Here is a 16,496-nt window from a genome sequence, read left to right on the forward strand (position 1 = left end):
CTTTTCTGTACCCTTTCTAATGCATTCATATCCTTCCTAAAGTGTGCTACCCAGAACTAGTCACAATATTCCAGTTGAGGCCGAACCAGTGTTTCATACAGGTTTATCATAATATTTATTTCCCCCAAGTGCCAGTCTGTATCGTGTTCCCATGTTTTTGCTTTCAGACAGTCCTGTTCCATCTTCTGCTATTAACACATTCTGCTATTTTGCTTCCAGACAGTGCTGACCTTTATTCTGCTATTAACACCTACTCTGGATCAATGCTTTAGTCTTTAATACTAGCATTACCAATCCCTTTGTCTTGCGTTCTATGACATATTTTTCATTTAATCTCCCCTGCCCTCTAACCTACTCCTGACCTCCTATTTTGCTCCATCTGCCCCTCCCCCTTTTTTCAACAGCATAAAGCCCATCACATTTCTATCTCTGTCCAATTCAGGAGAACAATCATATTGGAGTCAAAATTTTAACACTGTTTCTCTCTCCACAGATGCTGCCAGACCTGTTGCGTTTTTGCAGCATTTTCTGTTTTTGTTTCAGATTTCCAGCATCCACAGTATTTTTTTATTTCTCATAATGTTCTTGCTTTTGTGCTCTATTCCTGTATTTATAAAGCCCAGGATCAATTATCGGCGGGCACGCAGCCGACTCCGCACGCCTGCCGAACAAATCATCACGAGACAGTGCGATGACGTCGGGACGCAGGCCTGACATCGTCACGCGTCATGTTATGCGCCGGTGTATCGGGCCCGCCCCTACACGCCGACTGAAAAATCCTGGGCGTGGTCATTATTATTGAGACTCCCCGCCTATATCTGTGCTCATTAACACTCATGTGCGTGGCACTAGAAGTAATCCAGAGATTACTATCTTTGAGGTCCTTCCTACTAGTTTCTTCCCTAGGTCTCTAAACTCTGACTGCAGGACATCATCCCTCTTTCTAGCTATCTTCATTGATATTGATATGAGGCATGACCACTGACTGTTCACCCTCTCCCCTCAAAATGTTCTGCAGCTATTCAGTGACATTCTTGACCCTGGCATGAGGGAGGCAACATGCATCCTGAATTCATGCCTCTGGCTGCAGAAACACCTGTCTGTTTCCCTAACTGCAAAATTTCCTCTGACTATTGCTTTCTCAGCCTTCCTCCTGCTCCTTTGTACAGCTGAGCTAACCAGAGTGCTTTCCAATGGCTCTGGCTGCCCTCCTCAGAGGAACCATCAGTCTCACCAGTATTCAGAACTGAATACTGTTGGCAGAGTGACATGTGTTCAGGGGGAGCCCTGCACTATCTGCTTGATCCTTCTTGACTGCCTGGCGGTCACCCATTTCCTCTCTGCCTCCATACCCTTAAATTGAGGGGTGACCAATGAACATGCTATCCCTGTGGCTCTCGTTCTTGCAGTTGTGCTGCTGTGGCACCAGCTGCTGCTCATGCTCTGAAATCCAGAGCTCAGTTTGCTGCAGCTGATGACTCTTCCTGCACATGCTGTTGTCCAGGATATGAGAAGCGCTTTGGAGTTCCGACATGGAACAGGATGTGCACTTCATGGGCTCGAGCTATGCAGCAATGCCTCTATTAAGCTTAAAACTTCAGTAAGTCAAAACTCACCAGCTCCTTCTTGTGCCAAGGCCACTTTATTTTTTTAGAGAAGTTAACGGAATCATTTTTATTTAACACCTATTTTCTAAATAACTTAAATTTTAATTTACTGAAAAATTCAATTACCTTTAGGATTATTATCCCTTCCTATTTAATTTTAACTTTACCTTGTAGATTTGATTGATTTGTTTGTCCGTTGGTGTCATGTTCTTCCCAGAAGGTTGACTGCTGTGGATCTCCACTGCTGTTCTGTCCTGCCTAGCCCTTGCATATTCCGTATAAGTCAACTGCATTCAGTTTATTATATCAGTCATCCATTTTCTCCCCTGCTTGCCTCTCTTAGGTTTTCCATCGATCTTCCCCTCCAATAACTGTCTCTGTCGACTGTCTGCTGTAATGATGTGGCCAAAGTATTGGACCTTTCTCTTTTTGCTGTTATTCACTAGCTTCCTCTTTTTTTCCCAGCTTTTCCTCATTGTCTATCTATCTGTTTAGGATATGCAGAACATCCTCCTATGTGCCTCCATCTTGAATGCATTCAACTTATCAATTTTGTCTTTGTTTATTGTCCATGTCTCCAAGGCATATAACATAAAAGACAAAATGTAGCACCTCAGCGTTATTTTCCTAAGATTCTGGTTCAGTTTCTTTAATGTTAACACATCCTTCGTTCTGAAAAAGCCAGTCTTGGCTATCTCATTTCTCCTCCAGATCTAGCAATCACATCTCCCGTTGTCTATGAGAATTTGCCCAAGGTATGTGAACCTCTTCACTTATTCCTGGACTTGTCCGTTTCCTTTAATTTTCATTTCCGGGTTTAGGTCTCTGCTTATCACCACTGTCTAGCTCTTCTTCACATTGATTCTTAATCCATGCTCCTCACGCCTTGCTTTTACTTTATTTGTAATTTACTGTAATGAATGCTGATTGTAAATTATCAAATTGGCCGTAGCCGTATGCTAATTAATTGATCTAGGGCAGAATTTTCCCGTCAGCAATTTGGAGGCGGGGCCCACTTGCCGACGGGAAAATGACGCGGGATGACGTTGGGTGGAACCCCCGACGTCATCCCGGGTCCATTGAAATATTGAGGAAGGCGGGGGGACAGCGAAATCAGCTGTCCGCCCACCGACCTGTCAATGGCCAATTAAGGCAGGATAATTAAGCTTGTTAAATGCCCTACCCGTCCAACCTTAAGGCTGGCGGGCAGGCCAGGAGCCCCAGCAGACTTCTGATAATACATGAAACCTCATCCACTGGCGGGATGAGGTTTCATGTCCATTTTTAAAAACTTCAATAAAGTTTATGTGCTTCTTATTAACATGTCTCATCTCATGTGACATTGTCACATGAGGGGGACATGTTAATCATTTTAATATTTTTCTATTTTTAAAGATTTATACTGTCAGTAATCTCCCTGAGCAGTGTGCATGCGCAAAAGAGCACACATTGACAGATGGGGAATCCCTCCCCCACCCCCTGCACAGGAAGCGCATAGCACTTCCTGTCGGGTAGGCCGCTGGGTGGGCCTTAATTGACCCGCCCACTTAAAATGGCGATGGGCCCCGTTTCGGCGGCAGAGTTTGGCTGCCCACCCGCCGCCAAGCCGGTGGGGCCCGCCTGCCCATCAGGGTCGAAATTCTGGCCCTAGTCTTTCTTTAAAGTAAATAAAAATATAGTGAAATAAAAATTGGATGTTACCAGTGTACTCACCCCACATGACTCCTTATGCTGTGACATCACTTGGTGATATATCACCGCCTGTTGCCCCTGCTCCTCTTTCCCACTGTGTTTTGTGGCTCTGCTGCCACCGATGTTTCCTGTGATGTCTTTAAAGGCTCCTTTTCCCGCCGCACTTGGGCTGCTCGACATATAGTTAGCTTGTAGGTAATAAGGCTAGAACAGGCCAACCAGAAGCCCAGGAAAGGAGCCAAGGTCAATAATTTTTATAATCTATGTAATTGTGATCCTGAAATTTGAATTTGTAATTCTGATGAAGGCAGCATAAGATTTTTTAAAAATATTACATCATTCTTGAGAATGACGAGTAAGAGAACTGTCAAAACTGGCATCAACATGAGTTTCTCAGGTTTATAAATATTAAATGTGGTGTCTCTGAGAGGCTTTCCCTCTTCAAATAGGTCCTGAATCTGTAATAAAGTCTGAATACTAGCTAGGCGTTTAATGTCTAAAATGTTATTTCATGGGTATTGTCAAAATAATTTTGGCCAAATTTGGTGGTCAAGGGAGATTGAGTAGATCTGTTTTTGTGCAGAAAAGCACAATAATATAGCCCTGTGCTCTTTATCCCTTTCTCCTACCAGGCTTATGCTATGTCACTCACTTCTGATCAGTATCACACAGTTTCGAGACAGAGATACCCTAAAAAGATTAAATACTGAAAACGTATAGCCGGGTTTCGATGAAAGATTGTCCACTTGAAACACTAATTTCTCTTTTGTCTTCAATTGTTTACTTCCAGAATTTTCTGTTTTTCCTTCTACTTTTCAGCATCTGTATTATGTTAATCGAATGTTCCTGTAAGGGCCTCGAAATGTTGTCGTTTAATATTAACGTAGGAGCTTGAATGCCTCCACATGAAATTCCTTTCTTTGTGACTTTTGATTGTGCTTTCTTAGGGTATGCACAACATTGGCAAAGCCAGCATTTATTACCTATCCTTCGCTGCCCTTGAGAACGTATTGGTGGGCCTTCTTAAACGACTCTAGTTAATGTGGTGAAGGCACTCTGTAAATGCTGTTCACTCGGGAGTTCATGATTTTGACTCAGTGACAATGTAGGAGTGCTGATATATGCCCAAGTCAGGATGGTTTGTTACTTATAGTGGTACTTGGAGATGGTGATGTAGTGATATACCTGCTGCCCTTGTCCTTCTAGATGGTGGACATTGCCAATTTGGGAATTGCTGCCAAAGGAACACTGGAAAGTTGCTGTAGTGCACCTTGTAGATTGTATGCACTGCAGCCACAATATATCTGAGATGTAATAAGTGATGAGTATAGAGGGTTAAAGTGATTGGTGTTTTTGAGATGATTAAATGACTTAATAGAGTAGGTAGAGAGAATTGTTTCCCCTGGTGAGAGAGAGTGCAGAGAAGATTTACTAGGATGTTGCCGGGTCTTAAGGAGTTGAGTTACAGGGAAAGATTAAACAGGTTAGGACTTTATTCCTTGGAGCGTAGAAGAATGAGGGGAGATATGATAGAAGTTTACAAAATTATGAGGGGTATAGATAGAGTAAATGCAAGTAGGCTCTTTCCACTTAGATTAGGAGAAATAAACACGAGAGGACATGGTCTTTAGGGTGAAAGGGGAAAGGTTTAGGGGGAACATTAGGGGGAACTTCTTCACTCAGAGAGTGGTGAGGATGTGGAACGAGCTACCATCTGACGTGGTAAATGTGGGCTCACTCTTAAGTTTTAGGAATAAATTAGATAGATACATGGATGGGAGAGGTCTGGAGGGTTATGGACTAGGTGCAGGTCAATGGGACTAGCGGAATAATATTTCAGCACAGACTAGAAGGGCCGAATGGCCTGTTTTCTGTGCTGTAGTGTTCTATGGTTCTATGGTGAGGGCATCCAAGTTGAGGTAGATAACCTTAAAATTAGAGCTTGGTCATTCAGGGGTTCAAAGATGATGTCAAGAAGCACTTATTCACACAAAGGGTAGTGAAAATCTAGAACTCTCTCTCGCAAAAGTTCAAAACTGTGATTGATATATTTTTTGTTGGGCAATGGTCTTAAGGGCTGCCAAACCAAAAATGGAGTTAAGATACAGACCAGCCATGATCTAGTTGAATGTCAGGCTTAAGGGGTTGAAAAGCCTATCCTGTTCCCATTAGGAAATGAAAGTTCCAGCTGGTGGATAAAGTGCCTGCTTTGTCCTGAATGATGTTGAGCTTCTTTAGGATTGTTGCAGCTACATTCATTCAGGTAGGGGTGACTATTCCATCAAACTCCTGACTTATTCTTTCAGACCCATCATTCAAACCCAACCCTGTGGAATCAATGAAATACAGATTTTAGGGAGTTCCTCTCAACTCACCACTTAGTCAAAAGAATAAATAATGCACCAAATGATAACTTTGATGAACAGAATGAAGAAAGTAGACATTAGCAAAACCTAATTTAGGACCTCATAATGCCTGACAACAAAGACCATTAAACCATAGGGATGGTACAATCAATTGGCATGATTCTGAAATGGGAGCAAATTCTCTTGGTTCGCTATGTGTAATGAAATTGTAACCTGCTTACAAAAGGATGAATGGAATATTCCAAGCTTCCACGCTACCCTTAGAATGGCTTATTAGGAAATCATGGATACGTTTTCTATGCATTGAAATTAATCGATGGCAAGTTACAAAAGGTGCGCCTGTGATTTTCCAACAAGCCCCACTTGCTGGTACTATGAAAGCTCAGGAAATTTCACCATATGGTTTATGATTTCTTCATCTATTGTACATGGAGGAAATTGTCCCCAAATGAATGTCATGTTCCCAGAGCAAATAAAAATACAGCAAATAATTCTGTTCCATATGTTTAGAACTATTTTCTTAAAGGGGCCAATATATATGGATTGAGACCAAGTGAGCTGGGCCAATTCAGATTTGATTTCAATTGTGAATTTATTTAATAGTTGGTGCCTAATACTTGCTAAGTAATAGCTGTAAAATCAGATGGACAATTTGGATTTGACTTATTTAAGGGGATTTTTTAGAACATTTTTTTCCTATAGTATCCTAAGATATTGTAAACTGTTTTTTTTCACTTAGAAACCCATTATACATTATTTATTGACCTTTTTAGCTCAACTGTGATATTCTGCATCTTAGATGAAGGAGGAAAGATGATATAGATGATACAGAGAAGTCCCAGATGACTTCACATGGACTTGTAGAAATAGCCTCATTTGTCTATTTTAAGCTTAAAGAAATGAGAAGTAATTGCTGAATTTCAATTTCGGTTTGGACATGTAACATTCAGAATGAACTAAGAATAATCATTTCTGGTAAAGAATTTGGAATAGGAAGACTGTGTAGCTAAAGTTTTGTTTGATAAGAGTATTAATCAGTAGCAGAATTTGAAATATTCTTCTCAATGAGGAATATAAGTAAATCAGTGTGTTGACAAATTGGGACGAACTTTACACAATAAGAGTAGTTGCTCAGTTGAATTATGAAATAAAGTTGCTATGGTGCTGAGGATTAGGACAATGACTTGTTCCTGAATGACTCAGACAAATCGGTGCTTAATACCACAAGAAATTGAGGTAACCTCACCATCCATATATATGTGCCAGAAACAGATGCGGACTTCCTGGATTATCATTGCAATATAGTTTAACCGTAACTGCTAGAAACCCCTGATAGGGACCACTGAAGGCCAAAGGGGGATTACCATGTGGGGGTGGGCAACTGTTTTTTGGTTGCAGGTGAAACCCCATACCTTACATCTGGCTATTCTAAGTCAATATTTAACATTACACAGGGAACTAAAACCTGCATTTTTTCATGTTTTGCTATTTATAATTCTAAAAAAAAGTGCTTTTTCCAACCTTGTATACACAAAGAGGAAAATATCACAAGTTAACTGTCTCAAAATCAGCTTTGAACTTAACCACAAATTGGGTTGAAGGCCGTCTTGTGCATTGCAGTGTGTATATTGGTGAATACCAATCATGGAATCGCAGAGTTGTTACAGCACAGAAGGAGGCCATTCGGCCCATTATGTTTGCACCGGCTCTCTAAATGTGCAGTTCTTCCTTCTCCCCGTAACCCTGCAGATCGCTTATTTTCAAATAATCATCTAATTCCTTCTTGAATGCCTCGATTGAACCTGCCTCCACCATGCTCAGGCAATGAATTCCAGACCCTAACTACTCGCTGTGTGGAAAAGTTTTTTCTCATACTGCTTTGGCTTCTTTTGCCAATTACTTCAAATCTCCATTGACGGGTGATATTTCAGGTTCTGTGTTCCAAAAATAAAAAGTGATCATCAAATCTCTCAGCAACTGTCCGAAGATCGAGGAGTGAGATTGCACCATTGGAAATTAGTAGCAATTAAATTCATATGAAAATTCTGTCAGGCGTTTTGATAAAGGTCGGCCTGTTTATGTTAACACATTTGTTACTAATATGGCAAGTAAAATTCAATGACTTCATGTTGGGCATACCTGTATATCAGATTGCCAATTTACTTCAGTTGGTAGCATTCTTGCCTCTGATTCAGTAATTTGTGGATCCAAGCCCCATTTGTGGATACAGATATATGACTTGGCTCATGTTCCAGTGCTGAGAGAATGCTGTATTATCTGAGATGCAGACCATCAGATGAAATATTAAACTGATGAAATATTAAACTGCTTGCGTGTTCTCCTATGGTTTTATTGGATGGAAAAAGATCCTATGGCACAATTTGAACAGTAGGGACGATTGTAGTTTTAGACAACATTTCTCACTCAAACAGTATCACCAAAAAAAAAATGGTTATTCGTGCCATTTTTGTTTACTGTACCGCAATGACTGTTATCTTGGCCGCCTTAACAATAGCCATTGCTCTTTAAAATTACTCATTGGGCTGGATTTTACACAGAGGCGGTGGCCCCACCTCTCCCTCTTAAAAATCAGGGGGAGCCCACCTCTGCTTAGCTGGGGTCACCCAAGCCAATTTTATGCCACTGTCCCTTCCCCAACCTCACCCCCATCCCCCCCACCTGGCAGCCTGCATCCGGGGGAGAGGCGGGGGTGGGGGGGGGGGGTGCATGTAAAATTCCGCTCAATGGGAAGCTCTTTCCAATGTTTTTTCAGAGATGTGATGAGGTGCTCTGTAAAGGGAAGTTGCAATCTGATTATATAGATTATAGATGCACAATAAAACATTTTGGCTGGTTTTGTTGCTTCTGCACTCATCAGCCTGGAGTTTTTAGCCTGTAGGCTGGCAAGTGCAGAAGTAGAAAACTCCAACCTTTTTATGTTTTATTTAGGGCAGAATTTCTTGTTGGCCTGTTTCTGGTCTAACTAGGCAAACATGATGGCTTGGGGAACCAGTCCTCCTGCAAGTGTGATCACTGTGTGATAGTTGGAGCTGTGAGTAAAATGGGATGGCTGGACTAACCGTTTCTTACCTCTACCCGTGTGGTGCACACATTCCAACAACTTATTCAAAGCAGCATTAAATTCACCCACCGAGAATAACGAATGGCTTTAAATTGTAATGTTCTCATGTGGACAAGAACAATTTATGCCTCCGAATACTTGGTCACCAGTGTTTGGGTGCATAATTTTAACCCTGCCATTTTTTATTATCTGTGTGACATTTAAACAAATAAAATTCATTTTCCCTGGGGGGGAGGCACCAATGGTAAATGAATAACAAGTTGAACGTGCTGCATATGTCCCTTTGGTTCCATTGCTTTAAACTTTAATGTCAGAAACAGCGGATCAGTGCAATGAAAAATACGGCACTGAGTGACTCCAAGCCACGGACATTACGGGCAGGATTTTTAAGTCGGTGGGTGTGATCGGCGGGTCCGGGATGAGCCAGGGAATAGCCAGCCAGCATGAAGCGCGTGCTGAAAAGCTCAGCGCTGCTGGGGTGGGGGTGGGAGGAGGGCGAGCGCTGAAGTCAGCGCGGCTGCGAGTGAGCACTCACAGAGAGCTCCTTGCAAGCAGAGAGCTGCCTCAGGGAGCTGAAAACCTGAACAACCTAAAGTAAAGGTCATAGATACCGGGAAAAAAAGTGTCGAAGCTTCACAATCAGTCACATGAAAATGTAAGTAATGAAAATGTGGTCCGCAGACATTTATTTTTATTTTAATTTATCGCGGAAACCTCATCCCGCCCGCGGATGAGGTTTCATGAAAAATGCAAAGGCCGCCTGACCGATTTGCCCACCCGCCAACTGTAACGTTGGACGGGCAATGAAAAATCTCTCTTAATTGCGCCGTTAATGGGCCTTCTTGCCCTCTTAATTGTCGGCATGCACGCTTCTGAATTTAACGCGCGCCCGTCCACTGAAATATCGCGCACGTGTACAATGACATTGGGACGCTCGCCCAACATCATCACGCACTATTTTACGGTGGAGCGGGTCGGCTGCATGCCCCCCTGCTCAGCGGACTATTTTGCCCTGTATATTTCATAGTCTCAGTGTATTATGGTCATTTGGTTTTCAATGTACCTGCAGATACATGTTTATCTGGCTGAGATTGCACTGCTTTATTGGGTCCAGTTCCATCAGATGCACAGGGGTTAAATCAAGTAGTGCTGCTATTCACTGTACGTGGAACAATTGTAAACGTGTGTGATTTTAATTTTTCTTACAGGCCATAATTTATATTGGAAAAGGACTGGAAGCTGCCAACGACATACTTACATGACCTGGAACTCGCTACCTGCAAGAGTGGTGGAAGCAGAGACATTTGACATTTCAGCAGGAAGTTGGATGTACATTTAAGGGGAATAAACATGCAGGATTACGTGGATAGAGTGGGGGAATGGGATTGACTGCATTACTCTGCAGAGAACCAGCATGGATCCAATAAATGGAGTGGCATCCTCTGTTACGTAATGAATCTTTGACAGCGTAAAACAATCATTATTCAGCAGTGTTCAGATCTGTCAACACAAAACATTTACTTTGCCTTACTTGAGTCTTCTATCTACATTGACACCGGAGATTTTATGACCAGCAGGATTGCTGCCTCTGTTGCAATTCAGGTATGCATCCTAGAAACAGAGGTCTTGTGGCGCGGAGTGGGTAGTGACCCTGCCTCTGAGCCAGAAGCTCTGTGATCAAGTGCCACTCCAGGACTTGGTGGTCAAGGAAGGTGCATAACGCAGCCAAACAGTTTGAGCATCAACTTGTAAATCCTTCGAACATATGACAGGTGGTGAGAGCAGGATCCTGGTCATCCCTCAACCTCCTGAACTCAAGGGAACACAACTCAAGTTCATGCAACCTGTCCTCATAATTTAGTCTTTTAAGCCTCAAGAACATAGCCTCTGAATTAACACAGTAGCAGAGTTCTCTTACCTTCTGCAAGGAAACCTGCAGCCAATTTATGAAAAGAATGGCATTAACCGTGGCAGTCAAGGGGACAACATCCTGAAATGTTTCCATCTCTACATTTTTCCATCTTTGCTAATGTAGGCATGATCTGCAGTATTAACCACAGCATCCACAGATATCAAATAAGCGATAGCTGCATTGATCAACATAGATTTCCAGAATCTCCATCTCCTTTCCTATTGAATAGCATAACACCACTGCACTATTGCATTTTGCAAAATACAAGGCTTCCTTATTGATGACATCCCTGTTTCTTGCTGGGCAGCAGAAAACTGTTTCTCTTCTGCCACAATTGGATCAGCCATGATCTTATTAAATAGTGGAGCAAGCTTGAGGGGCGGAATGGCTTACTCCTGCTCCTAATTCGTATGTTTGTACGCCACCATCACTTACTTCTCCTCCACCTGTGCAGCTGTGCTAGTTTCTCAAAATTACTAACTACTTCCTTCTGGATAGTGTGTAGCTGTGCTGGTGCTTACAAATGTTCCTGGCAGGATTACAGGGTGAGATGGTGTCCAGAGTTGGTACTGAGACCTGCCTTTAGGTATTCGAGATGCCCATAGGAAGAGAATGTCGGCTGCAAGGTGCTCCTTCAGATATTACATGTGGGCAGTATGCTGTGTAATGACCAGATGACAGTGGGTGCACGAAGCAGTACCGTCCGGCCATCTGTCCGGGTAAGCCCTGGCTTTGCTCTCCTTACTCTCAGCCCCAAGGGCAGAATTTTTCATCCCGTGGGCGGGCGCGTACCCTACCCGAATGGGAGTGAACTAGTGCGCGATGTCATCGGGCGAGTGCCCCAATGTCATCGTGCACTCTTGCGATCCTTCAGTTGGCAGGTGTGTTGCCGCCTCTTGCGCACTTCCACCGACAACTAAGAGGCCTATTGAGGCTCTTAAGTAATTAACAAAGTTGCATTTTTCACTACCTACTCAACTGTTCGGTTGGCGGGCAGGCGAATTGGCCAGGCAGCCTTCAAGTTTTTAATGAAACCTCATCCATGGGCAGGATGAGGTTTCCAATGTTTTTCAACATCCTTTTTTACATGTCCGACTTCATGTGACTGAGTCATTCATGGGGACATGTTTATCTCATATATATATATATATATATAGGTTAAAAATCTTCAGTTCCTTGAGGCAGCTCTGTGCCTTCAGGGAGCTGTCAGTGTGCGCTCCCCCACGCATGCACACACTTCAGTGCTCGTGCCCCTCCCACCCCCACCCCGACAACTTTGAGGCTCTTAGCGCACCTTTCACACTAGCTGGCCATTAATTGGCGGTCGGAAATCGCGGTCGGAGCCCAATGGTGGGCAGCGGTCGGCCTCATGGCCGTTCCCAGGCCTGCCTGCCGCGCCGAACCAACGAGGGGAAAATCCTGCCCCAAGAATTTGTAATGCCATACTCCAAGACATTCAACACGAAATAACTTTGAGCCCCCTCCCCCAGTTCAGCTCCCGTTTGTTATGTGCCGTTCCATCCTGTATGCAAAGAAGCAGTTACGATAAGTGGGAATGTACACAAGGATACGTTGCTCAGGACTCTATTAAGATGTCAGTGGCCAATAGTTCATGTGATAAATTGAAGCTAGAAATTATTTCCAAAATAAAAGCAAAGCACTGAGAATGCTGGAGATCGGAAATAAAAACAAAATGCTGGAAAAACTCAGCAGGTCTGACAGCATCTGTGGAGAGAGAAATAGAGTTCACGTTTTGAATACAATGAAGAGTCCGAAGAAGACTCATAGTGAACTCACAACTTTAACTCTGTTTCTGTCTCCAAATGCTGCCAGACCTGTTGAGTTTTTCTAACTCTTTCTGTTTTTATTATAGATAGAATTTATTGCCTGCTACTCTATTGACAAGGCGTGGTTGTCTGAGTGCTCTGCATAGCGCTACGGCCAATATTTAAAGAGACGTGGAAATAGTTAGTGACATTTACTCCATTACCCTGGCTGATTTCTTCAAGTCTGTAAACTTTTCTCTTATTTAGCTTCAGTTATTGTGGTTGCTGCATACTTCACCAACCCTTTATGCCACCTCCCAGTCAGCTGGAGATATTTGCAATGTCTTACAGTTTGCTGTGCACTACTGCGTAAGGGAGATCACTGAAGCACTTTTTTTCATTGAGAGCAAACTGCATTTCGTTCTCTCCTGCCAGAGAGCAGCAGACAGAGTTTTGCTAGGATTATAGACATCCTACAGATGCAGAATGTCATCGAGAACATGCACCTCACTTTGCAGGTGTCGCACGTAAACTGTACCCTAAAATGGAACCGTGACTGTGAAATTGAACGACGGTGTGTCTTCATCATCACTCTCTCCTTGCTTTTCCTCCACTACCTGACCAGGTTGCACATCTTGAGTATCTGAGAGGACCAAGGGAAGTTTGCAGGAAGGAGTAGAAAATGTAAGAGGTACATGCTTACATTATATGCAACCTGTAAATCAGAAGAGAGTGTGGGATGAGGGGGAAGTGTGATGTGAGAAGGATTAGGTATGAGAATGCCATCATCTGCAATTGTTTCAGCCTCAGTAACATTGCTGCCATGGCCTCAGCAGTGACCTTCCCAGTAATTGCCAGCACTGTCTCCTCCATGTGATCACAACCTATAGGCACACCAAATCCCTACTGGTTAGCCCCTGCTGCCTCCAGTTGTGCACCACTTTGTCCTGCAAGAGAGAGAGAAAAACGTGTCAGTGAGTGTCATGCAATATATTTTGGAGATGTGACTTCCATGAGTGAATAATCAACATTGTATGCAAACTGTGAGTTGTGGGTGTGAGGCGTGCAGCAGTGCTAAGTGTGTGAGGGTGCCATGGAGCATGTGAATGTCATGTATGAGGCTTGATTGCAAGAGATTGTTAATAGCTGAGCAATGGGGGTTTGGTGATTTGAGGAGCATCTGAGACTAGTGGTGTGGTTGATAGGATATAACATTTTGAAGATACATTCATTTTCCTTGATCACTCATGTTCGATAGTTGAACTTCTTGCAACACTGCATCCAGGTCCTGAAGGTTTGACTCCTGGCACTGATCTCCATGGCTATCTGCCCCCACTACCTTCTGAGCTTGTACCTGGAGAGCCTCCTGGCCGGCTGCAGATACGGGACATCTCTCCTGCATTCCACCTCCACCACTCAGGCCTCCAATGCAGTGTCCAAATACCTTGGAGCCCTTTCTCTCCCATGCTGTACCATTATTCAATGTTCCATAGGTCAGATTCATCTCCCTCACTCCTCCCCTTCTAGCCTCATCCCCCATTTTAGTTGCTCCTTGATTGGTAGCCGTAATTTTATCTGCTTAGGCTCTAAGCTCTGGATTTCCCTCCCTAAACCCATCTGCCTCTCTTACCTCTATGTCCACCTTTAAAATGTTCTTTAAAACCTCCTCCTTTGACCAGTCTGCCATAGTGTCTCTTATTTGTGGCTGGATATCAATTTTTTGATTGATAACACTGGTGCAAAAGAGCCTTGGGATATTTTACAGTGCCAATAAAGGTGCTATTTTAATCCAAGTTGTTGTTGTTCCCTCCAGACCCTGATTTGTAAAATGCGCATTTTCAATTTGGATTTGATCCATTTCCCACAAAGATTTTCTACTCCGCTGTTGAATTAATAAACTTTTCAACATTTATGCCTAGTAAGTGGCTCGCTAACTGTTTCAAAAATTGATCATTGATACAAATGGGTTGTGATTCACTGCTTTTCCTTCTATTCCTGCTAACAAAACTGCATTCTTGAGAAGCATACATTTGAAAACCCTCATGCCCCTTCTATCTTATTAATAAGTGTTGCATTTAAAATAAAATGTACCATATTTCTCATAGGGGTCACCAGTCTGAGCACCAACTATTCTCATTTCAAATGCAACATGGCCAAATGCAGAGCAGGTGCTTAACAAAGGATTTGGCGTCGCTATGTGTCAGCAATGGCTCAGTGGACAGCACTTTCTGAGCCACAAGGTTATGGGTTTGAGTCTCAAGCCAGGGCTTGAGCACAAAAATCAGAGCTGACACTCCGGTGTATACTGACTGAGTGCTGCACTGTCAGAGGCGTCAGGTGTTTGGATGAGACTTTAAACAAAGGCCCCATCTTCCTGATCAAGTGGATGTAAAATATCCTATGGGTGCTATTTTGAAGATTATTCAGGGTCATGGCCAATATTTATAGCTCCATCAATATCACAAAAACAAGATTATCTGGTCATTGTCACATTGCTGTTTGTGGGAGTGCAGTTTGAGACATCCGGTGGTCATGAAAATTGCTATATTAATGCAAGTCTTTCTTTCATGTGTGATATTACTAACCATCACAATGTATTTGTTTGGACTTATTCTGCAACTTTATCAAAGACATTAACCAATAAAATTTATGAGTTAACATGTTATTTACAATAGTTCATGCAGGAATTTGATATTTAGAAATGGGGTCATTTTGCTTTCACTGAATAGGCACATTTAACATACATCAACAATTTATTATTTCAACACGTTATTGTGTTCCTCGGTGAAAAATGATAAGCAGTTGTTCGTTGTGAATTCACACCTCCTAGTAACTGAATTATGCCCAAACCAATTTCACTTAAAACCACTGTACTTGTCAGAGAATTATTTTCGCCTGACTAATTGTAACTCATTCAACATAAGGCCCATAGATGAAAGGGCATTGTTCTAGCCCACTATATTTTACATTTCTATTTGCTTTATGCTCTGCTTCATATGAGCCACTGCTTTGTAGGATGTTAAAGTCAAATGCTGAGATTATTAATACTATATGTTGACATATACATGTCTGATAAACTGTTCTGTCTGTGCAGGTGGAGAAATGCCTGAAGAAGGATTATGGCCTGGAGCTATTTAACAGCTGAAGGAATTGTCAGAGATCTGACAAATTATAGTAAAAGCACGGTTTAAGGCCTGAAGAACATAAACACAGAAGATTCAAAGGCAAGAAGATTCACCTTCTCAAGAGCAATTAGGGATGGACAACAAATGCTGTCTTAGCCAGCTACTCCCATATCCCGTGAAAGAATTGAAAAAAGACACCAAACACAACAGAACTGCTGCCATATTGATTATAATATTCATTATTTAAGCTGCTCACTCATTTAAGATTGGAAATTTTACCACCTTGCCTGCTTCAATGTTGAAAACCTGTTGCTTAAAAAATTCATGGACTACCATCTCTGGACAAGTAAAGTTAAATAACTTATCCCCATTTTACAAGTTGAAAGCATTTGCAATTTAAAATATTGGCTAGCATATTTTAATTGAGAGGAACATTTCACCCAAAATGTAAAAATATTAAAATATTAGATTTTAATATGAAGCTTTTCATGTATGGTAAACACATTTCAAAATTCTGTTGACTCGAGTACAACACACATACTGAGATTTTTAAAGTAGTGCCTATAATGTTTTCCAAGTTTGCTTAAATTTAAAGAGAACCTACCTCGATAGGTTTATTTTGTTTCAATAACAATTTGCATTATTGCATATGAGAATTTGGAAGAATTTCACAAGGTGATTGCTAATAATTATTTTAACCATTACCCAGCTCCTGGATTTCAAATAAAAGTGAATGTTATGGAGAATTCATTGTATTGGTTATTAATACTTTAGATCTCTATAGAGTCTTGGAGGAGCAGGGATTACTTTATTCAATGGGCAGAACTTTTCATCCCCCAGGCGGGCACGCGCCCAACCCGAATGGGAGTGTAATGGTGCGCAATGATGTCAGCTGATCATCCCGACGTCAATGCGCGGAGTCGCGATCTTTCGGTCAGCGAGCACA

General features: G+C 42.3%; 1 long non-coding RNA gene across 4 annotated transcripts in view; it reads left to right on the plus strand.

The window, feature by feature from the left end:
* The window catches only part of LOC144673771 (uncharacterized), a 117,237-nt gene extending 100,941 nt beyond the window's left edge, over window positions 1-16,296 (plus strand). For all 4 annotated transcript variants that reach the window (XR_013574421.1, XR_013574418.1, XR_013574420.1 and 1 more), the window contains one exon: window positions 15,520-16,296. This is a non-coding gene — a long non-coding RNA (uncharacterized LOC144673771). The remainder of the gene's footprint in view (window positions 1-15,519) is intronic.
* Window positions 16,297-16,496: the final 200 nt, after the last annotated feature.

This window comes from Cetorhinus maximus, chromosome 3 (genome assembly GCF_964194155.1).
Source record: "Cetorhinus maximus chromosome 3, sCetMax3.hap1.1, whole genome shotgun sequence".
Lineage (NCBI taxonomy): Eukaryota > Metazoa > Chordata > Chondrichthyes > Lamniformes > Cetorhinidae > Cetorhinus > Cetorhinus maximus.